Source organism: Lagenorhynchus albirostris, chromosome 6 (assembly GCF_949774975.1).
Source record: "Lagenorhynchus albirostris chromosome 6, mLagAlb1.1, whole genome shotgun sequence".
NCBI classification, from domain to species: domain Eukaryota; kingdom Metazoa; phylum Chordata; class Mammalia; order Artiodactyla; family Delphinidae; genus Lagenorhynchus; species Lagenorhynchus albirostris.
Window position 1 is genome coordinate 40,292,930 of NC_083100.1, and position 24,021 is coordinate 40,316,950.

A 24,021-nucleotide genomic window follows, 5' to 3' on the forward strand; every position below is an offset into this window, starting at 1 on the left:
GCTGAGTAATATTCCATTGTATATATGTGCCACATCCTCTTTATCCATTCATCCGATGATGGACACTTAGGTTGTTTCCATCTCCAGGCTATAGTAAATAGAGCTGCAATGAACATTTTGGTACATGACTCTTTTTGAATTATGGTTTTCTCAGGATATATGCCCAGTAGTGGGACTGCTGGGTCGTATGGTAGTTCTATTTGTAGTTCTTTAAGGAACCTCAATACTGTTCATACCTCCACAGCCATACTGTGAATTGGCTGTACCAATTCACATTCCCACCAACAGTGCAAGAGTGTTTCCTTTTCTCCACACCCTTTCCAGCATTTATTGTTTCTAGATTTTTTGATGATGACCATTCTAACTGGTGTCAGATGATATCTTATTATAGTTTTGATTTGCATTTCTCTAATGATTGATGATGTTGAGCATTCTTTCATGTGTTTGTTGGCAGTCTGTATATCTTTGGAGAAATGTCTATTTAGGTCTTCTGCCCATTTTTGGATTGGGTTGTTTGTTTTTTTGTTATTGAACTGCATGAGCTGCTTGTAAATTTTGGAGATTAATCCTTTGTCATTTGCTTCATTTGCAAATATTTTCTCCATTCTGAGGGTTGTCTTTTGGTCTTGTTTATGGTTTCCTTTGCTGTGCAAAAGCATTGAAGTTTCATTAGATCCCATTTGTTTATTTTTTTTATTCTCCTTTCTCTAGGAGGTGGGTCAAAAAGAATCTTGCCGTGATTTATGTCGTAGAGTGTTCTGCCTATGTTTTACTCTAAGAGTTTGATAGTTTCTGGCCTTGCATTTAGGTCTTTAATCCATTTTGAGCTTATTTTTGTGTATGGTGTTAGGGAGTGACCTAATCTCGTACTTTTACATGTACCTGTCCAGTTTTCCCAGCTCCACTTATTGAAGAGGCTGTCCTTTCTCCACCTTACATTCCTGCCTCCTTTATCAAAGATAAGGTGACCATGTGTGTGTGGGTTTATCTCTGAGCTTTCTATCCTGTTCCATTTATCTGTATTTCTGTTTTTGTGCCAGTACCATACTGTCTTGATTACTGTAGCTTTGTAGCATAGTCTGAAGTCAGGGAGCCTGGTCTTCCAGCTCCATTTTTCGTTCTCAAGATTGCTTTGGCTATTCAGGGTCTTTTGTATTTCCTTACAAATTGTGAAATTTTTTGTTCTAGTTCTGTGAAAAATGCCAGTGGTAGTTTGATAGGGATTGCACTGAATCTGTAGATTGCTTTGGGTAGTAGAGTCATTTTCACAATGTTGATTCTTCTAATCCAAGAACATGGTATATCTCTCCATCTATTTTTGTCATCCTTAATTTCTTTCATCAGTGTCTTGTAATTTTCTGCATACAGGTCTTTTGTCTCCTTAGGTAGGTTTATTCCTAGATATTTTATTATTTTTGTTGCAATGGTAAATGGGAGTGTTTTCTTGATTTCACTTTCAGATTTTTCATCACTAGTGTATAGGAATGCCAGAGATTTCTGTGCATTAATTTTGTATCCTGCTACTTTACCAAATTCATTGATTAGCTCCAGTAGTTTTCTGGTAACATCTTTAGGATTCTCTATGTATAGTATCATGTCATCTGCAAACAGTGACAGCTTTACTTCTTCTTTTCTGATTTAGATTCCTTTTATTTCCTTTTCTTCTCTGATTGCTGTGGCTAAAACTTCCAAAACTATGTTGAATAAGAGTGGTGAAAGTGGGCAAACTTGTCTTGTTCCTGATATTAGTGGAAAGCAAACTTGTCTTGTTCCTGATATTAGTGGAAATGTTTTCAGTATTTCACCATTGAGGATGATGTTGGCTGTGGGCTTTTCATATATGGCCTTTATTATGTTGAGGAAAGTTCCCTCTATGCCTACTTTCTGGAGGGTTTTTATCATAAATGGGTGTTGAATTTTGTCGAAAGCTTTCTCTGCATCTATTGAGTTGACCATATGGTTTTTCTCCTTCAATTTGTTAATATGGTGTATCACATTGATTGATTTGCGTACATTGAAGAATCCTTGCATTCCTGGAATAAAGCCCACTTGATCATGATGTATGATCCTTTTAATGTACTGTTGGATTCTGTTTGCTAGTATTTTGTTGAGGATTTTTGCGTCTCTGTTCATCAGTGATATTGGCCTGTAGTTTTCTTTCTTTGTGACATCCTTGTCTGGTTTTGGTATCAGGGTGATGGTGGCCTCATAGAATGAGTTTGGGAGTGTTCCTCCCTCTGCTATATTTTGGAAGAGTTTGAGAAGGATGGGTGTTAGCTCTTCTCTAAATGTTTGATGGAATCGCCTGTGAAGCCATCTGGTCCTGGGCTTTTGTTTGTAGGAAGATTTTTAATCACAGTTTCATTTTCAGTGCTTGTGATTGGTCTGTTCATATTTTCTATTTCTTCCTGATTCAGTGTTGGCAGTTTGTGCATTTCTAAGAATTTGTCCATTTCTTCCAGGTTGTCCATTTTATTGGCATAGAGTTGCTTGTAGTAATCTCTCATGATCTTTTGTATTTCTGCAGTGTCACTTCTTACCTGTCTTCTTTTTTTGTCTTGGTTAGCGTAGCTAGTGTTTTATGAATTGTATTTGTCTTTACAATGGGCCAGCTATTGCTCATATGCTTGCTCTTATTTTTTTTTTTTTCACAACCTTCTATAAGTTCTTTATCATCTTACTTTAATTTGCTAGTTTTCCCTTTTTTCAGGAGATTCACTGAGGAGCCTCTTGGTGCTTCCATATGTGATAATAGAGATACATAGGCTATTGCCTCAGTCCAATTCTAGTAAGAGCAAGGTAGGTAGGGACTCACATCTCACTGATGAAGGTTTGATGACATCTCCCAGAAAGAAGTATAGATCTCTGGAAGTGTTGGCTGATTGTGAGGGGAATCTAGAAAGGCTGGTGGAAAAGAAAGATGATGAGTATTAACTGTGATTTTGAGGCTGTGGCTTTTAACACTAATTCTTCCATTTTAAGGCTTTTTGGAGACTGTGCTTGGTTACCACCCTTATCTGTCAGTAACAGAGCTTACATGGTGGGGCACAGCAAGCTCTGACTAGTATGAAGAGTCGACACATTTATCAGTTTTTAGACTGGTGTTATATATATATGCTTCCTTCTGCAATGTAATTCTCATCTTCAGGACTTCTCAATACCCTCCAATAAATAGAATGCAAGCATATGGAACTGTAGAATCCACTGTTTAAAAAGGAATCATCTATTGGTTAAGACAGAAAAGGAGCATAATATTGTACACGCCCCTTGTCAAAACCATAAATACACCCTCTATTTTCCTTTAGCAAATATTTTTGAATAAATCTTCCAAAAATACCTTGGCAGAACACTTTTGCATGTAATAACAGCCTCTATTATGTATCATGAATAGTATTATATAACGAGATGAATAAACAGTGGATGTAAACCCAAATTGATAATGACTCAATGGGAATGATTTATGACCAAAACTAACAAGTGCTTTTTAGCTTGATATTGAGTGAATCCCCATTAAATAAATATAATAAGTTTCCTGCTGTACATTATATCTGACTAGTCAAAATATAAAGCTGGGTATGATTTGCTCAGTTTAATCTTTAATCTATTAATTAAACATTGTCTAATCCGTGAAATATAGGATGCTTTTGTCAGCTGTGCCCCATAGGATTTAATTTCTGAAATGACTAAATTCCAATCTACTAGCCATCCAATTAATTGTGCTTCAGCATTAATCAGATGCTCTGCAGATTTCTCTGGTTTCCATCCTATTTCCAGAAACAGAAACTGTAATGCAGATTTTTATGAATGTATACAGAAACTAGGAACCTAATCTTGGCAAAGGCTGATCAAGTGAAAAAAAAAAAAAAACTCATACTTTTGAAAATTACTACTGGATTTATTTTGAATGCTTGGTCTCTTTCAAGTTTTGATTAACTCCAAATATATTTACTGTCTGTGGCCATATGAATCCTTAGCAGTTTTGACTTTTCAAATATTTTGACTGTACTCGATTTGGCATATAATATATGACTAAGGACCCTGGTATTTATATATTAAATATTAGCAAAGCTAAATTTCTTTTTTCATTTTTTGATAAAGTAAATGTAAACACCAGTTTTAATACTTCATTTCATTTCAATTGTCCCTCTAGTAGTATAGTAACAAGGGTTCAAGAATCCTATGATAGATAGAAATGACTTACAAAATAGGAGATAATTATATTTTTGCATAAAATAAAACTCTAAGAATAATTGTACCCAAAAGTTTTCATTACAAAATTTATATTTACTATTAAATTGGTCAATACAAGAAAATATGCTAAGACCATAACATGTATGGATGTGCCTGTAAGAAACCTTAACTTTTTAATAAACTGTTTCTGGCTGCAGGAACTTAGTTTTACCTTTTTTCAGCAATTTTGACTGACAGCATCTGTATAAGTGGACAAATTAGTCACTGTAAATAAATACTAAACTGACCTGAATTCTATAGTTAGAAGTGATAAGACTTGAAAGAGATGGCTTGGAAGATATGTGGAAGACTTTTAGCATATCAGAAGCATGTTTACACTTAAATTGTTTGCATATAAGAAGAAGGTTTATATTTACATAAAAGTAAATTGTTTTGGATTAAATATATTAATAGACTAAAACTACCTGTACAGAATTTTATTTTTACTTTCAGTTTATTGTAGTCTGAACCAAGGTGGTATGTAATCACACACCAGTGTGGCAAAACACCTCTTTTATACATGCTATAAATCAGAAAGGTCAGTGAAATAAATACATTTAAAGTTTTGATATTTACCCGATTTGATGACTACTTTGGGGTCTCATTTGGAGTGTCCAAATGTATTTGGGTAAGAAGGTAGAAGTCAAGCGAATTCGTTTATGGATGGCCCTAGAAGCATCTAGCATAAAGGGAAAGATCTAAAGCTAAACTAAAGTTTTGTAGGTCATCAATATTTATATGCAAGGGATGATTTAGAGTCATAATTCTTGAGATTAAGCCCCATAAGTCTGCCTAAAACTAAACTCAGTGTACCTTCATCTCAGCTTCCGTTCTCTGCCATTCTTTGCTCCATCTTCTCAGCTTCTGAACCCTTGCCATTTATGAATTATTCCCATGAGGGAAAAGTAGTGTTGGACTGACCTCAAAGAGCTTCTTTCTCTTCAGGGTACTTACTCCTCAAGTCCTGGCTTCAGACAGAAATTTGCATATTCGTTTGTCAGTATTTTGCCCAGATTTTATTGTTGCTTGTTTGTTTGTAAACAGGATAACTTGCAAAAAGGTTCTTTATCATTGTCAGATGCTGAAATCCCTCTCTCAGATGTTTACATCTGTCTCTCAATAGGGCAGAGAAGAGATGGATCACTTTTAGGGTCTCCCAAAATGTAATTTAAAAGTAGAGATGAAAATTGTATGAAATAAGCTGAAGAAAACTAGATGGAGAAAAAATTAGAGACAGGAATGGGCAAGCTGGAGCGTTTAGTCTAGTGTGTGAAAAATAAGGTTCCTGGAATTTTGGTAAGATTTAAGAGTTATACATGGAAGAATCAGTTGTACTCACTTTAAGGTAAAATCACAAACTAAAAAACCTGTAATACAATAGCTTCCAATGCTAATTTGTTTAAAAAATGCATTTTCTTTGTAAATAAAAACTATTTTCTCTATAAATAAAATAAAACATTTTCTCTATATAAAATTTGAATTGTTATATACATTAACTATTTTAATATTTAAGAGAATGTTTGTTCATGTGGTACCAAAAGCATATTAGAGTTCAATCAGCAAACAGAGAAAAAATGGGAACTTCTTAAGGACAGTGATACAGTTCTTACTTTGCTTTGTGCTGGGCTCACAAATCTCATAACCTACCACGACCCTTTCATAAGATAAGTCAAATGAGCATCAACCCATGTTTTTTTAACCTTAGAATACTTTGCTATTTATTTTAATATTGAGACTCTTCTCATAACATTGATATTATTAGTTCAATAATTTATAGAAATCATCACCAGACAATTGTTACTGTTGTTGCTGCTGAAGATGTGGAAACAAACCAAGCAATCCTTAATTTGCCTATTACAGTCATAATTTTGTTTGTGCCTTCAAGTATACAAGATTCTTCCCATCTACACGTTTTGTTTGACCTTACAAGTGACTAAAAATAATGAGTAATAACAAACTTGTATTTCCAAAAAGATGTCCAAAGCTTTAACTGATCTTTCTGGAATTCCCAAAGATTATTTCATGAGCCTCTGCTATATCTTCTAGGAATTCTTGACCAAGATAAACCCCAAAGAAACTGTCATGAATTTGAGTGTCTGTTCTACGTAAAAGATATGCAAATCAAAGCATTACCAAAATGCATTAAGTGCTCCACTGCAAAACTTCATGAATCAAACATGGGCTGAGTCACACTGAATTCTATTTCATAATGCTGTGGTTTATTTACTCTCTTACAAAAACACAAAGTATTTAACAGATCCTCAATAACATAGGTCTGGGAAAGAGTAGTGTTACTTTCCAAGAAATATACGATTTTGAGAGGGGAAGAACAAACACCCAGATAAGTGATTTACTTACTTAAGGCCAACTCATGCCTTAATGTTGAAGAAGGAAACACCATCTTGATTTGTTTCCTGTACTGGGTTCACTTGAGCTGATTATATGGAAATGGCAGGACAGGAAAATGGAGAAAAGAAAGGTGAGTTTTCATTTCAAGCTCCAAAGACACTTTGCAGAGACGTTATGCTAAGCATTTTTAGACATGTAGTTAAACCATTTAAGGTTAATCTAGGATCCTAGGAGTAGCCATTTTTTGAGATTATGTGACAGGTACCAGAGTGATAGTAGCCAGGAAAACTAAAGGCTAATAATACATTTTTATTTCATGGTGATTAAAAAAGTAATAGAAAAGAAAAGAAGAGTTCATAATAATAAGTCAAATGTGTTGCGTCTTTTGTGTTCTCAGTTTATATCCGTATTAAGATAAAGCATGCCACTTTAGAAGTAGGTATATTACTAGACGTTGTCAAGCTCAACCTGCTTATTTCATAAAATACTGCATCTGGTATTTCAAGAAAGGTTTGTGAAACTTCTCTCCCCATCATATGGCATAAAAAATTCTGTATTAGAAAGCTTTCTGTTTTGGTGTTGATATATTAAAATAGCAGCTTGCCTAACATTCCCTTGCTTATTGGCTTTGTTATCTCTCTTGTGTCTGGTTATTTTCCTGTAAATTTGAGAGTTTAAAAAATACTGTTCTATTTTCTTATAGATTTCATGTTGAAAACTGACTTAATGCCTCCCAGCAAAACTAATTGTGTTATTGTCATTCACATAAGAGCTACCATTTCTCACTATTGAAATGTCCTCTTTGGGCACCAAGGATTCCTTCTCCTGCAACCTTCCCCTTTAAAGTCAATCCCATTTTAGGGACTGAGAATATTAGAAGGTAGTTCTCCAGATAATTGAGGATTTTACACTTGAACTAATTTTACCAACATGATTTGGAAGATATCTTGTTTAAATAGGGGAAAACTTCAAACCTCCCTTTGTATAAATCTCCACTACATAATCCTCGTATCCCTTGTGTTAAACATAAAAATTAATATAAGGAAAACCTAAAGATTTACTGAGCCATTTCTTCTATTATTTATACAACTATATATTTAAAATACAACTATATATACATATATTAATACATATTTATATTTATATCTATATCTTTGAATATAAATATATAAAAATAAAATAGCTATGCATATGTATAGATATCCCTGTACCTACTAAATTCACTTAGAAGTGAATAGCAGAGAGTAATTCTCAGGTGAGAGTCAATTGAAACAAGCCAGCACAAACATGGGAAGATAAGACATTTTAAGATAAGAAAGATTAAAGCAGGAAGTTGAAGACAAGGATACATTTTTAAGTCACTGTGGAGTAGTAGAAAAAGTGTAGGGAGACTTTGATCAATGACAGTGATGAAAAAGTGAGGATCTTCAATCAAAACCACCCAAAGCACTTTATATGCTTGGAAAAATAAATTACTAAAGCCTGGGCAATTCGGATCAGAGGCATAAAAACCCTAATAGATATAAATGAAAATGCAGCATCAGACAGTCCACGTATTTTCTGATGATGCAGACATCTTATTTTCACTCTACATTTCAAATGGTGATCAAAAAAATACCTTAATAAATATAAATGAAAAACTAGGATTTGTATCTAGTTATTTTCTGACTCATTTCCTTTTTATTCCTTCTTTCCAATGATGACCAGAAATACATTGAGAATTGGATTGATTTTATAAAGGAACAGGATTGTATATATCTGTTGATCCTTTGAAGCTATTCAAAACAATCATGTATTTTCAGAGCTTTCACTGTTTCAGAAAAGATAAAATAGTTTTAAGTGATAAATTTTTTTATTTATTATTTTAAAGCACTATTATTGGAGGTAAAAATGAATGTATAAATAAATATACAGAGGGTTGATATTTTTGAACATTTATTATATGAGAGGAACTGTTCTAGGAGCTTTGTGTGTTTCATTCTAAGGACAACACTTAATGAAGTGAGTAATATTATATTGTACCAATTTTATACAGTTAAAATCATAGGGTCCTAAGATGTTATTTGTCAAGTGACACACAACTAGTAAGTAGTGAAGCCAGGATGCACACTTAGGGAGTTTGGCTGTAGGGTCCAAACTCTGTTTTTATCTACTCCATTTCTTTCTCTCTCTCTCTCTCTGTCTCTCTGTATGTGTGTGTATATATATGTATATGTATATGTGTATATATATATATATGTATATGTATATGTGTGTGTATATATATATAAACCAAAGTAAGTGGAGAGGAGTGGTAGTGTTCGCTGAAATTCACATAACCTGAATCTGAAACTAAGCCTTTACTGATCTCCTCTCCCAAGCTGAAAAAAGAAATTATAATGACTCTTTCTCTAACTTATTATGCACTGAAGATTGCAGAAGAGGAAATTGACTTCAAGTTTAGAACCATATGTAACATGGAGGGAAAAATAAAATTAAAAACTGACAGATATTATAGGAAAAGAGATATTAACTTGATCATTCAGTTTTCAAACTTAAAAAAAAAACTCCATGAAGATTATGATTAGACAGATTTTTTTTAATAGTCATTGTAGGTATGATTCCGTGTAAGCCAGGGTTTTTCAACCTGAGCATAATTGACATTTTGAGCCAAATAATTTTTTGTGCGAGGGGCTGTCTTTCGCAATGGAGTATGTTTAGCAACATCCTGGGTCTTTATCCTCTAGATGTCAGTAGTACCCCTCCCCAGTGTGACATCCAAAAATGTCTTCAGATTTTGCCAAGTATTACCTAGAAGGCAAAATTGCCTGTGGCTGAGAACCAATGGTCTAAAACACTGGAGTGGACTGCTCAGTGGCATCACTTTGGCAAAGTCTGCTAACATGTGGGATATTTATACTCAGTCCTCTGACAAAAACTCTGTAGGTCTGACACATTCACCCATTTACAACAAGATCACTTGTAGTGACAATCACAACTTTTTAAATGACACAATTTGTTTTGCTCACATAATTGAGAGTTAACTGGCTGTGGCAGTTAGTCCAATTGGACATGAATGTTTCGTCAGAAAAAAAAAATTGAAGTACTTTCATGTCACATGTCATGTGAAAATTCCCTCTGAGTATGAGAGTGATGAATAATACATACGAGATAAAACACGCTCTGACTGGTTCACAGATCTGAGATCCAAAGAGAGGCACAGTACTATTACAGACTTGCTAATCATCAAACCCAAATCATTTAAGCTTTAGGCCTTAAATAGACCAAAACATAACTATTAGGCATTAATGAAATGCAATTTAGCAGGCTGAGAGGCAACACAAAGTAACAAAAGAATTCATTAAAAAAGAAGGAAGTTAATGTGAAAGGTATTTTGGCTATGAGTAATTTTCCAGAATTAATTTATATTGCATGGCAACTTAGATCTTTAGAAACAGTCTTTAAAATAAGACTTACATTTCATAATGTCATTTTACTATTATATCCTATGTAAGACTAACCAGATGTGGTTCCTGACCTTTAAAATCCTGTTGTTTTAAGATCTTGGCATTTTTATTAGACATTTAAAAATCTTTGTTTTTAATTATATATTATATTCAAGCAATTTATTTTCTATGCACCCAGATGATGTGATGATGAGTAAGCTTAGAAAATTAAGGAAGAAAAGCACATTTTATTTTAAAAAATCAAATCAAACAATTTTTGAATAGAATTTGAACGTTTTTGCAATTGTAAAACATGGTTTCTGCTCTGTCTCTGTTACCTCTAAGGTATATGACTCTGGCTCACCAAATAGTTTTATGTAAATTGGTGATAATAAGATTTGGCCTACATATTTCACAAGGTTATTTTGGAAATCATATTAAAAGTATAAGAAATCACACTGTCAACAATAAAACTAATCAGTCTTTTTAGGGCATTTACTTCTTTCAGAATCTGTCCAAAATGATTCAGTTGCCCCATGAAAGTATGTGGAATTAACCATGAATTATTAGTGATCATTCACAACTCAAGGGCAATAGGATTTCCAAATCAAGATTCAGGAAGATAGTAAATTTCCATTCATGCTTTTACACAAGGGTTGATGTGGGTCATTTTATAATGAAAGACCAGAAATATTTTCAGGGAGCAGTAGTACACATTTGGGACTGGCGCACAGTTTTTCTACAACTACTTGTCCTGGAAACTAATCTTTTTTCCTTTAATGCCAGAAAGGACAGAAAACAAAATCCATTTTTGCCATTACTATTATAATGAGGAAGAAATTTTTGTTTTTTTATTTGTTTTAACTATAATTACTTACAGAAAGTTGTGGCAGTGAATAAAGTTGATGGGTTTGGGAGTGAAGAGTTCAGAAACAAATATACGTATATATGTATACATATATATATTTTATGTATATGTAGGTTTATATTTGTGTATATATATACATACATATATAAAATATATATAGTGTTTTCACTATATCATTTTCTGGTAGATGTTTTGTTTTGCATATTGCATGAATTTATAGAGATTCAGTATCATAATTTAATTTTTTTGATGCACAACTTTGTGTGAATGTGATGGAAGAGTAAGTGAAGAAGTTTTTATCTTTTTGGCTTTATTTGTTTCTTTTATTTTTTCAGACTTGAAGTGTTTTACTCAAATAATACTGGTCTTTATATGTCATTTATTTGCCTATTATGCTAGGGATTTAAGATCTCTGAGATAAAGTTTCACTTTATCATTTTGAACAGTTTTTTTCCCCATTTTGCATAGAGATTCCCAATGCCAACAGTTGTTGATGTCTCTAGGAACAGATGGCTTGTGGGAGGATTGTTGAGTGAGATATTCTGCATCGTGGTCCCAAGACTGCACAGTTGCTGTTGGAAAGGTTACAGAAATAACAACTGGTATAAAAGAAGTTGAGAACTGGAGAGTGAAAATAGCCAGACAACTGTATGGAGAATATCCAAATTAAAAGACTTTTTGATGAAATCTTGACATTTCTTACAGAAGAAAATGCAGTGATTGCAGGAAGTTTGGATGGTATTAAGGTGGTTGACATTGGCAACGCTTTTTATATCTATACTTTAACAAGTTTCACAATTCAGCTTGAGAATGATGAATATGTGGGAGACTCTATAGCAGAACTTTTTTTTAATGTTCTTGGGTTAGAGATAATGGATTTGTTCATTCCCATTTGCACATGATGTCCCTAATTAAACTAAAAGTATTATTTTTCTTCCATTCAAAAAAATGAAGTGGTTAAGGAAACAAGTTATTCTTTATCATTTAGTTAAGGCATGCTTTATCAGAAAAAAACAGTAATATTTGGAAAATGAGACAAATAGTGTGACCCCTGGTTAAAGCAATAGCTATTCCAAGTATGGGGAATTCAGGTGTGAGTTAGGAACGCATTTAGCACACATTTCTGGGATTCCCAGTGTTCAGTAGCATCCTTCATGAATATGTCATAAGTAAGTTCCTTTCAAATCTCAGCTTATTACGTGTGCGACTAGATGTGTCAATAGATATGGCTTAATTTTTTAAATCTTTTTCCTTACTTATCTCCTACTGTTGCCCCCATCAATTAAAGCCCAGCGAATGAAATTGTTAGCACTTTCATTCATTTATCTGAGTATTTAAAAGTGAAAGAAAGCACACAGTAAATATAGTATTTAATTATATAACTAAATATGCATTGTTTCTATTATATGATGTCAATTAAATCATACCAACTCTTAGATTTCAATATGGTAAAAAGTACTATTAGTGGATATTTGAATCTACAAGTATATTATATTAGGGCTCATACAGAAGCTATAACAGCTATATAACTTAAGTAGCATTAGGAAGAGTTAATTTATGAGCCCCAACTGTCTTTTCTACTTCTCTCCTTCCTACTTTTTATATCCTTACATACCTCTTCATCTTCCTTTCTTTCCTTTATTTTGTGGAGAGGACTTTTAAAAATTATTCTCTTAGCAACTTCAAAAAGGCAATACATTATTATTAACTACAGTCACCATTTTGTATATTATATTCCCATGACATTTATTTTATAACTAGAAGTTTGTACCTTTTGACCCCCTTCAATCATTTTACTCACCCCCCACCCTCCGCCTCTAGCAACCGCCAATCTCTTCTCTGTATCTACAAGCTTTTTGTTTGGTTTGGTTTTGGTTTTAAATTCCACATATAAGTTAGATCGTATGGTGTTTGCCTTGTTCTGACTTATTTCACTTAGCATGATGCTCTCTAGGTCCATCCATGTTTTGCAAATGGCAAGATATCCTTGTGTGTGTGTGTGTGTGTGTGTGTGTGTGTGTGTGTGGCTGAATAGTATTTGATTGTATGTGTGTGTGTGTATTTTCTTTATCCATTCATCCATCAATAGATACTTATCCTCTTCTTTCTAATAATCCCAAAAGACAGGGCCAACACCATAATATATATATACTGAAATTTAAATTATGTCTATTTCCTTCTTTGAAATGAGAAGACAATATAAAAAGACTAAAAAAACAAAACAGAAAACCCAATACAACTCATAATGGGTTCCTGGTCATACACAGCCTGGAAACAAGCACAGTCTGGGAGCATGAAGGGGGGACTGGTAGTCTGCGTATATCAACTGTTTAAAGCCATATAAGACAGCTATTAAATATCTATCTGATCATCAATTGATTGGTTTGCTTCAGGGAAGGATAAATGGACATTTCAACTTCACCATCCCCGTTCCACAATGAAATTAAATGGGCAAGCCAATGTATTGTATGTTATAATCTGTACTGGTAGAAATTCTACTTGAATTTCTCATGGCATTTTAGTTTGGGCCATTTCACTCCATAGCCAACTTTCAAAATTTTCTTCCCCATGTATCTTGACATTAATTTTAGGGAAGGATACACAAAATCAGAGTGAAATATAGAGTGAAGTGGGAGGGAGGATTTTTTGTCATTGTTTTTTAAATAAATAAGTTTCATTTCTTAGAGCACTTTTAGGTTTAGAGAAAAATTGAGTGGAAAGTACATAGAGTTTCTGTTTATTCCCTCTCCTCGCCCAGCCACTGCCACATTCACCAACCCCACTCCAGTTTCCTCTGTTATTAGCATCTTGCATTGGTGTAGTACATTTGTTACAGTTGATGAACCATTATTGATATATTATTAACTAAAGTCCATAGTTTACATTACATTACTTTGTGTTGTATGTATCTAGGGGTTTTGCCAAGTGTATAATGTCATGTACCCACCATTATGGTATTATACAGAAGAGTTTCACTGCACTAAAAATCAGCTGTGTTCCACTTTCCCCCAGCCTCCCAGCTCCTGCCAACTGCTCATCTTTTTATTGTCTCAATAGCTTTACCTTGGGAGAAAAAGGATTTTAATTCAGGTATCTCTTTATGTTATGTTAAATGGTTCTTTTTCCTGAAGGATATTTCAATTTTAAATAGAAATGGCACAAAGTTAAAAAAATTATATGAGGAGAACCAGCTGTGTTAAACATTTGCTTAGGACTTAAATGTATGAATTGGTGTGGCTAATTTATTTTTTAAAAAACAGGAAATATGAGCTAATGATGATAATATAGACTTAATGGTAGATTTAATTGTAGCAATTAAAAAACCCATGCCTCTGGGAAGTGCTTTCATTTTGTTGGTTGTTTTGGACAGATGCTTTAGTAATCCAGATACCAAAGTCTCTTTCTAACCTAAATATAATGATTTCTACATTTAGTTTATGGTTGGGTCCATTTGGAAAATCAATAGTGATCAGAGCAGAGGAGATTGGGGCCAAAGATATAAGTGGCAGATGGTTACAAAATAGTTCCTTTATAATATAGAATGGCCAAGCAAAGTAAAGGACAGCCGGGGGAGCAGAAAGAATTTTTAGATGGGAACAAGCAATGTGATGCAGTTTCAAACTCATAACTGATTGTTTCTTTTATAAAGCAATTTCCAATAATTCTCTGTAGAATTTTAAAGCCTCTTAAATATTGTACCCAGGGGAGGAAACTATTTTTGCATTGGCAGCTCTTCCAAGAATGAAATTTTGGCAAACTCAGCTCTATTCCCTTGCTATGCAGTACATGGTAATGTTCATTATGACTGTATTGAAAATGATCCACTTAGTATAGTACTAAATGTGCTCTAATTCAAAAATGAATTCAAATTCCATAAAACTCAACAATAAAGCTGAACACATTTTTCTTCTTTTATTGATAATGGTTTTGTCATACTTAAATTGCTTTTTTATTTTTATACCTAGTGTTTAAAGGTTTGTCATCACTTTTTTCTAAAGATAAAAACATTTATTATGTTAGAAAATCAATTAGGTATTTTATAGGAAACTAAGAAATAGTCATGACAATAATTTCAAGACCCTAGAGTTTACCTAATTTTCAGTCTGAGAAAGGAGCAAAATTATTACATATTTGCTATATCGAGGACTGCAACTCTGAAAGGTTTTGCATATTAACTCTTAAATTTTTCTGCTTTACACAACAGATGATGCATATTCATTCATTGTAACATCATTAGAGTAGTCCCCAATTTTGTTAAGTAGTAGTATTCAACCCCTCATGATTGAAAATCTATTTATTGAATAGAAAATATTAAATAAAGATCCAAAGAAACATTTAAAATACTCAGTGGAAATTAAGATTTTAAGTACTTTTTTAAAAGATGTAAACTTCAAAAGCAAGTTACATCTACCCTATTCAATTAAATGTTAGGATTTAAAAAAAAATTAAGCACGCCATATTTTTCAAGGATAACTACAGTGTAAGTCCCACAACATACAGCTGACCCTTGGACAAAAGGGGTTTGAACTGCACAGATCCACTTATAGGAAGATTTTTTTTTCAATAGAGATAAAGCCTGCCCTCTGTATTTGGGGGTTTCCCATCTACAGATTCAACCTATGTGGGATTGAAATGGTTGACTCTGCAACTACGCAGGTACAGAGGGAAGACTGTACTAAGCCATTTTATATAAATTAGTTGAGTATACACGGATTTTGGTTATACCTGAGGGCTTTTGGAACCAAACCCCCAAGGATACCAAGGGACAACTGTAGTATAACAGAAAATCCACATTAAGAAGTGAATTGTAAATGAGACTGAACAGAATGGAGATCCAAAGCTAGAGTTTGAACATCATTAGTTTAAGCCAAAATTGTAAATTTCTTCTCCAAAATGCATGCTCCTTAAGATAGTTAATGAAAAATCAATTTGTGTCTGTATTTAAGTATTTAAAAAATATGAGAAAAATATGCAGTGATTCTCCCTTGTAAATTAACATCAGATATTAGAATATTAACCACTTTACAGACAACATGTCTGAATGAAGATTCTCTTGACAAATAATAGTATGTGGGTTGAAAGAGCAGACAGACAACATTTGAATAAATCAAACAAGATTTACTCATCTAAACAATTAAAAAGTATGCTATTATAGCCAAGATGTAAAGAAAGAATGAACACTTTTTAAGGGTGGCAAAAGATTTCTAGCCCCCAAATCTCAGCAGTGGGAACACAGTTCCAAATAGTAAGTTCTGAGTGAGTGTCATATCAGACATTTTGGAATAACTATAGCTGTTATATAAGTCTTGGATAGTCTAGCATGTATACATACATGGATAGTCTATGTATATATGTCATAGGCCGCATTGCATGAGTCACATCAATCTCAGAATTATATGAAGCACAATATTGCTAAGGTATGGTACATGGTATACTCAAGTGTAAGCATTTTTCTTGCATCATTCTCTGTCTCTCCATGATAACACAGATGGGTTCAATTATGTTTCTAAAATGATTTCACATTCACTCATTCAACTATTATTCACTGGTTCCAATTATTCCATTAGTCCTGGACCATTGTCTATCTGAGCATTTATGGACATACAGGTAGTATAAATTTAGCCATTCTGCCTACAAGTGACATGAACGTAACTTTCAATTTTCCATTCCTGCTTGATGGGTGAGGTATTATATATCAATTACTGGTGTAATTCTGTATCTAAAGTCACCATATTTATATATCACTGTACAGACCATCTTTTTGGCTACTTTGTACATTGTCCAAAACCACTAGTGTGGGATAGGCCTAAAGGCCTGAGAACCTAGCCCTGATTTAGGAATTTCTAGAGCTTCGTATCTATGAACTGAGTGCTGAACAGAAGTAGCTCAGCTTTGCCAGAAAAATAGTGATCTAACACGTTTTTCGCAGCACCCTGGCAATAGCTTCAAGTTCTTTGCTTGTGTTGCAAGTTTGAGAAGCACTGCTTTGGGAATGATGCTAACAAGAAGTCTTAATTTTATTTTAGGGCTTGCATTCACTGTATGCAAACAACAGAAACAAACAAAGAAAAAGCTAGTTTTTAAAAATTAAAATAAATTTTTTTATTTATTGGGGTATAGTTGCTTTATAGTGTTGTGGTAGTTTCTGCTGTACAGTGAAGTGAATCAGCTAGATGTTTACACGTAGCCACTCCCTCCTGGATTTCCCTCCCATCTAGGTCGCCACAGAGCATCGAATAGAGTTCCCTGTGCTGTACAGCAGGCTCTCACTAGTTATCTATTCCATACATGGCAGTGTAAACATGTCAATCTCAATCTCCCAATTTATCCCACACCCCCTTTTGCCCTTTGGTGTCCATATGTTTGTTCTCTACGTCTGTGCCTCTATTTCTGCTCTGCAAATAGGTTCATCTGTACCATTTTTCTAGATTCCACATGTATGCATTAACATACAATATTTGTTTTTCTCTTTCTGACTTACTTCATTCTGTATGACAGTCTCTAGGTCCATCCATGTCTCTACAAATGATCCAATTTCGTTCCTTTTAATGGCTAAGTAATATTCCATTGTGTATATGTACCACATTTCCTTTATCCATTCATCTGTCGATGGACATTTAGGTTGCTTCCATATCCTGGCTATTGTAATAGTGCTGCAATGAACATTGGGGTGCATGTGTCTTTTTGAATAATAGTTTTCTCAGTGTATATGCCCAGTAGTGGGATTGCTGGGTCATATGGTAGTTCTATTTGTAGTTTTTTAAGGAACCTCCATACTGTTCTCCATAGTGGCTGTATCAATTTACATTCCCACCAACAGTGCAAGAGGGTTCCTTTTCTTCACACCCTCTCCAGCATTTATTGTTTGTAGATTATTTGATGATGGCCATTCTGACAGGTGTGAGGTGATACCTCACTGTAGTTTTGATTTGCATTTCTCTAATAATTAGTGATGTTGAGCATCTTTTCATGTGCCTCTTGGCCATCTGTATGTCTTCCTTGGAGAAATGTCTATTTAGGTCTTCTGCCCATTTTTTGATTGGGTTGTTTGTTTTTTTGATATTGAGCTGCATGAGCTATTTGTAAACTTTGGAGATTAATCACTTGTCAGTTGCTTCATTTGCAAATATTTTCTCCCATTCTGAGGATTTTTTTTGTCTTGTTTATGGTTTCTTTTGCTATGCAAAAACTTTAAAATTTAATTAGATCCCATTTGTTTATTTTTGTTTTTATTTTCATTACTCTGGGAGGTGGGTCAAAAAGGATCTTGCTGTGATTTATGTCAAAGAGTGTTCTTCCTGTGTTTTCCTCTAAGAGTTTTATAGTGTCCAGACTTACATTTAGGTCTTTAATCCATTTTGAGTGTATGTTTGTGTATGGTGTTAGGGAATGTTCTAATTTCATTCTTTTACATGAGCTGTCCAGTTTTCCCAGGGCCACCTATTCAAGTGGCTGTCTTCTCTCCATTGTATATTCTTGCCTCCTTTGTCATAGATTAGGTGACCATGGGTGCATGAGCTTATCTCTGGGCTTCATATCCTGTTCCATTGATCAATGTGTCTGTTTTTGTGCCAGTACTACACTGTTTTGATTACTGTAGCTTTGTAGTATAGTCTGAAGTCAGGGAGCCTGATTCCTCCAGCTCCATTTTTCTTTCTCAGGATTACTTTGGCTCTTCAGGGCCTTCTGTGTTTCCATACAAATTGTAAAATTTTCTTTTCTAATTCTGTGAAAAATGCCATTGGTAATTTGATAGGAATTGCACTGAATATGTAAATTGCTTTGCATAGTATAGTTATTTTCACAATATTGATTCTTCCAATCCAACAACATGGTATATTTCTCCATCTGTTTGTGTCATCCTTGATTTCTTTCATCAGTATCTTATAGTTTTGTGAGTAGAGTTCTTTTGCCTCCTTTGGTAGGTTTATTCCTAGGTATTTTATTCTTTTTGTTGCAATGGTAAATGGATTGTTTCCTTAATTTCTCATTCTGATCTTTCATTGTTAGTGTATGCAAGAGATTTCTGTGCATTACTTTTGTATCCTACAACTTTACCAAATTCATTGATTAACTCTAGTAGTTTTCCAGTGGCAAAGTTTAATAAAAATGCCTCTGTATACCAGTCATCCCTATCTATCTATTTATCTATCTGTCTATCTACCTATTTATCTATCTATCTACCTGTCATCTATGTAACTGTGTATCCATCATTTCATCCTTCAACTACATATGCATTATAGCAATTATTCATTAGAAAGACTAGTTGGTCTTTGGGATCCGACAGCCATGGCTTCAATTCTGATTCTAACACCTGCCAGCTGTGTGAACTCTGGCAGATAATATTAAATCTATTGCTGCATAACAAACTGCCACAAACTTGATGGTTTAAAACAGTACACATTTATTATCACACAGTTTTTGTGGGTCAGGAGTTAAGGCATAACCTAACCTTGTCCCCTGTTCAGGATCTCAAGTGGACTGCAGGGTTGGGAGGTTTCATTCCAGGCTCAGGGTCTTATTCGAAGCTCACATGGTTGTTGACAGAATCATTTATTTTCTGCTCCAGAACTCATGGGTGCTTGCTTCTTCAAGGCCAGCAGGGGAATCTCTCTGACCTCAAAGAAGGCCTCTAATGGCCTGACTCTCAAATCTGTGTCTTCTGATCTGTATATAGATATAATGACATATACCTTTTAGGATTTCTTGTGCGTTTCAAAAGAGACAATAATGTAGTAGTGCAAGGTACACTATAAAAATTCAAAATATTATTCATTTAAAAATTATAATCCAACTTTTTCCTTCATCATTGAAGTAATCTGTGTCATTTTCCATTCTAGATTATAATTAATTTATAATTCACTACACTTTTCAATTTCTAGGCAAGCTTTATTAAATATTTGGTTTTAGAAATTTTATAAATAAGATTAGAGTATGTTGCTGCACATATAGTTAGGTGTGCAGATTTTGTGTAGGAGTAGAAACATTTTCAGTGTCATTGTTTTTGTTTTCTCAATTTAGTGGTGAAGATTATGGTGAGGTAACATATGTGAAAATGTTTTTTTAACCATGAAACAATGGAAATATTAGCAACAAATTTTGATACAGGCTGATGAGGACTCAGTCTAGGGTGAAGATAGGAAAAATACAGAAGAGAAGAATAGGAGGGAATATTGTGAAGAAAAATCAGATTTGGAATAATTTAGGACCTGTGTCATTGCATGTATAGTAGTTGACTTTTTTTTTTTTTTTTTTTTTGCGGTACGCAGGCCTCTCACTGTTGTGGCCTCTCCCATTGCAGAGCGCAGGCTCAGCGGCCATGGCTCACGGGCCCAGCCGCTCTGCGGCATGTGGGATCTTCCTGGACTGGGGCACGAACCCGTGTCCCCTGCATCGGCAGGCAGACTCTCAACCACTGCACCACCAGGGAAGCCCAGTAGTTGACTTTTAAATAATATTTATGAAGCAGGACATCGAGGTAGGCAGGACTTCAAGAGATTGCCACTTAAATGTTTCCTACAGTTTTTCTGTCAGATGGACATAGCAAGTCATCCAGAGGACATATCCCTTTTATTTAAAGAGTAATTTTGAATGTTCCTAGTTGTTATCTAAATCTAAAAGCAATCCATCCCATTGCCCTAGGGATCTTTTGTGATAGATCTTTTATGATTTGTGATGGTCTTTTAAATTATTTTTTTTTTATTGATACAAAGGACTTTTCTTAGAAGGAAAGAAAATAGAATTTACTGCTTTACCTTTTGAGGCTCAGTGTTTTTATGATCTCTCTGATAACTAGAGATGATCATAAATTGTCTGGCTGTAAATGTGCCCAAGTCTTCAATAGGAAACTCATCATGAAGGAAAGGAGAGTCTGGCTGCTGTTGTCAACTTAGTATCAAGGTCTGACGAGCATCACTGGAGGGCTGGTTTTTTCCCAGCATATGGCTGACACCAGAGTCTTCCTCTGGGCTAGTTCAGACATCCCCACTCAAGGGTATATTTAGGAGTGATGGCTGGGCGTGAATATATAAACTAGAGAGCTCTCACTTGAGATGCCAATCAAACAAAACTCCTAGCCAAACAAGGGAGTGGCATCACATTCCTCACTAACTACTCTCTGAGGAAATAATTCCTTTATTGAGGAATAGGTACATATCAAAAAGAGTAACACTAATTTTAAATGTGATCTCTGTGCCAGTGAAAAATGCAAGGACAGCTTAAAATTGGTGTCCACATTTAGGTTATTAAGGCACTCTAAGCAAATTTTTTGGTAGTGTTTGGAAACAGATTTGGATTTAGGCTGATGAAAACTCCAACATTATTTAGTTTTAGCACCGCCCACCCCCCCACCCCCACCAAATGGGAAACTGGATGTTCTGCTAATTTGGGTAGGTTGTGGCTCAAGTAATTAATTTGAATTAAAAAGCTGATGGAGAAGGAAAAACCAGATGTGCCTATAAAAGTACTTCAAGTTATTTAAATCAGTGCCACCATTCAGCCATTTAACAATCATTTCACAAATATTTTATATAACTCCTATGTGCCTGCAACTTAGTATTGTGCATCAGAAGTTCAAAAAACTTCTTTGCAACACCACCAGACTGTATGAGAAAGTAACAGACCTGTATTTATTTCAGAGTCACCTTGCAACTAATAATGAACAGAAAGTAGAACTCTATTCTCAGCGTATTTTCAAGGTAAACCAAGCAGTCACCCATGATTATTTTTCACATCCAATCTTTTAGGGAGTATCAACTTGCTTTGTTCCAGTCTGTGCTTTTTCAAAGCCAAAGCTCTGCATTAAAAATACAAGACTGAGGGCTTCCCTGGTGGCGCAGTGGTTGAGAGTCCGCCTGCCGATGCAGGGAACACGGGTTCGTGCCCCAGTCCAGGAAGATCCCACATGCCGCGGAGTGGCTAGGCCCGTGAGCCATGGCCACTGAGCCTGCACGTCCGGAGCCTGTGCTCTGCAATGGGAGAAGCCACAACATTAAGAGGCCTGCGTACCACAAAAAAAAAAAAAAAAATACAAGACTGAGAAAAATGTGCATTGAAAAGAAAAAAAGCAGAAATGTCAGGTGGAGAACCTGGGAACAAGAAAGAATATCACGGGGATTATTTGAGTCATAGTGTACCTCTAAAAGCTGAGTGATAGGTTTAGAGCTGCTTCTGGCTTCTTAATTATCTGGACACTGTTTCTAAACCAAGGATAATTTACTGTATTCTATAAAAAAATTGAAAAATAATCAGTGTAAATAAGATATTCTCATGCTAACCACAAATTTAATCTAGCCATTGATTTTATTTATTTGTTTGTTTACTTATTTATTTTTTTGCGGTATGCGGGCCTCTCACTGCTGTGGCCTCTCCCGTTGCGGAGCACAGGCTCCGGACACACAGGCTCAGCGGCCATGGCTCGCAGGCCCAGCTGCTCCGCGGCACATGGGATCCTCCCAGACCGGGGCACGAACCCGTGTCCCCTGCATTGGCAGGCGGTCCCCCAACCACTGCGCCACCAGGGAAGCTCCAATTTTATTTATTTTTAATAGACCTTTATTGGAATATAATTGCTTCACAATACTGTGTTGGTTTCTGTTGTACAATAAAGTGAATCAGCCGTATGCATGCATATGTCCCCATATCCCCTCTCTCTTGAGCCTCCCTCCCACCCTCCCTATCCCACCCCTCTAAGTCACCAAAAAGCACCGAGCTGATCTCCCTGTGCTGTGCTGCTGCCTCCCGCTAGCTATTTTACATAAGGTGGTGTATATATGTCGATGCTACTCTCACTTTGCCCCAGCTTTCCCCCCAACCCCGTGTCCTCAAATCTATTCTCTATGTCTACATCTTTATTCCTGCCCTGCAACTAGGTTCATCAGTACCATTTTTTTTTTTTTAGATTCCATATATATGTGTTAGCATACGGTATTTGTTTTTCTCTTTCTGACTTACTTCACTCTGTATGACAGACTCTAGGTTCATCCACCTCACTACAAATAACTCAATTTCATTTCTTTTTATGGCTGAGTAATATTCCATTGTATATATGTGCCACATCTTCTTTATCCATTCATCTGTCGATGGACATTTAGGTTGGTTCCATGTCCTGGCTATTGTAAATAGTGCTGCAGTGAACATTGTGGTACATGTCTCTTTTTGAATTATGGTTTTCTCAGGGTATAAGCCCAGTAGTGGGATTGCTCAGTCATATGATAGTTCTATTTTTAGCTTTTTAAGGAAACTCCATACTGTTTTCCATAGATTTCATATGAATTTACATTCTAACCAACAGTGCAGGAGGGTTCCCTTTTCACCACACCCTTTCCAGCATTTATTGTTTGTAGATTATTTGATGATGGCCATTCTGACCGGTGTGAGGTGATAGCTCATTGTAGTTCTGATTTGCATTTCTCTAATAATTAGTGATGTTGAGCATCTTTTCATGTGTCTCTTGGCCATCTGTATGCTTTCCTTGGTGAAATGTCTATTTAGGTCTTCTGCCACTTTTTACCTGGATTGTTTGTTTTTTTGATATTGAGCTGCATGACCTGCTTGTATATTTTGGAGATTAATCCTTTGTCTGTTATTTTATTTGAAAATATTTTCTCCCATTCTGAGGGTTGTCTTTTTTTCTTGTTTATGGTTTCCTTTGCTGTGTAAAAGCTTTTAAGTTTAATTAAGTCCCATTTTTTAATATTTTGTTTTTATTTCCGTTACTCTAGGAGGTGGGTCAAAAAAGATCTTGCTGCTTTTTATGTCAAAGAGTGTTTTTCATATGTTTTCCTCTAAGAGTTTTATAGTGTCTGGTCTTACATTTAAATCTTTAACCCATTCAGAGTTTATTTTTGTGTATGGTGTTAGGTAATGTTCTAATCTCATTGTTTTACATGTAGCTGTCCAGTTTTCCCAGCACCACTTATTGAAGAGGCTGTCTTTTTGTCATTGTACGTTCTTGCCTCCTTTGTCATAAATTAGGTACCCATGTGTGCTTGGGTTTATCTCTGGGCATTCTATCCTGTACCATTGATCTGTATTTCTGTTTTTGTGCCAGTACCATACTGTTTTGATTACTGTAGCTTTGTAGTATAGTTTGAAGTCAGGGAGCCTGATTCCTCCAACTCCATTTTTCTTTCCCAAGATTGCTTTGGT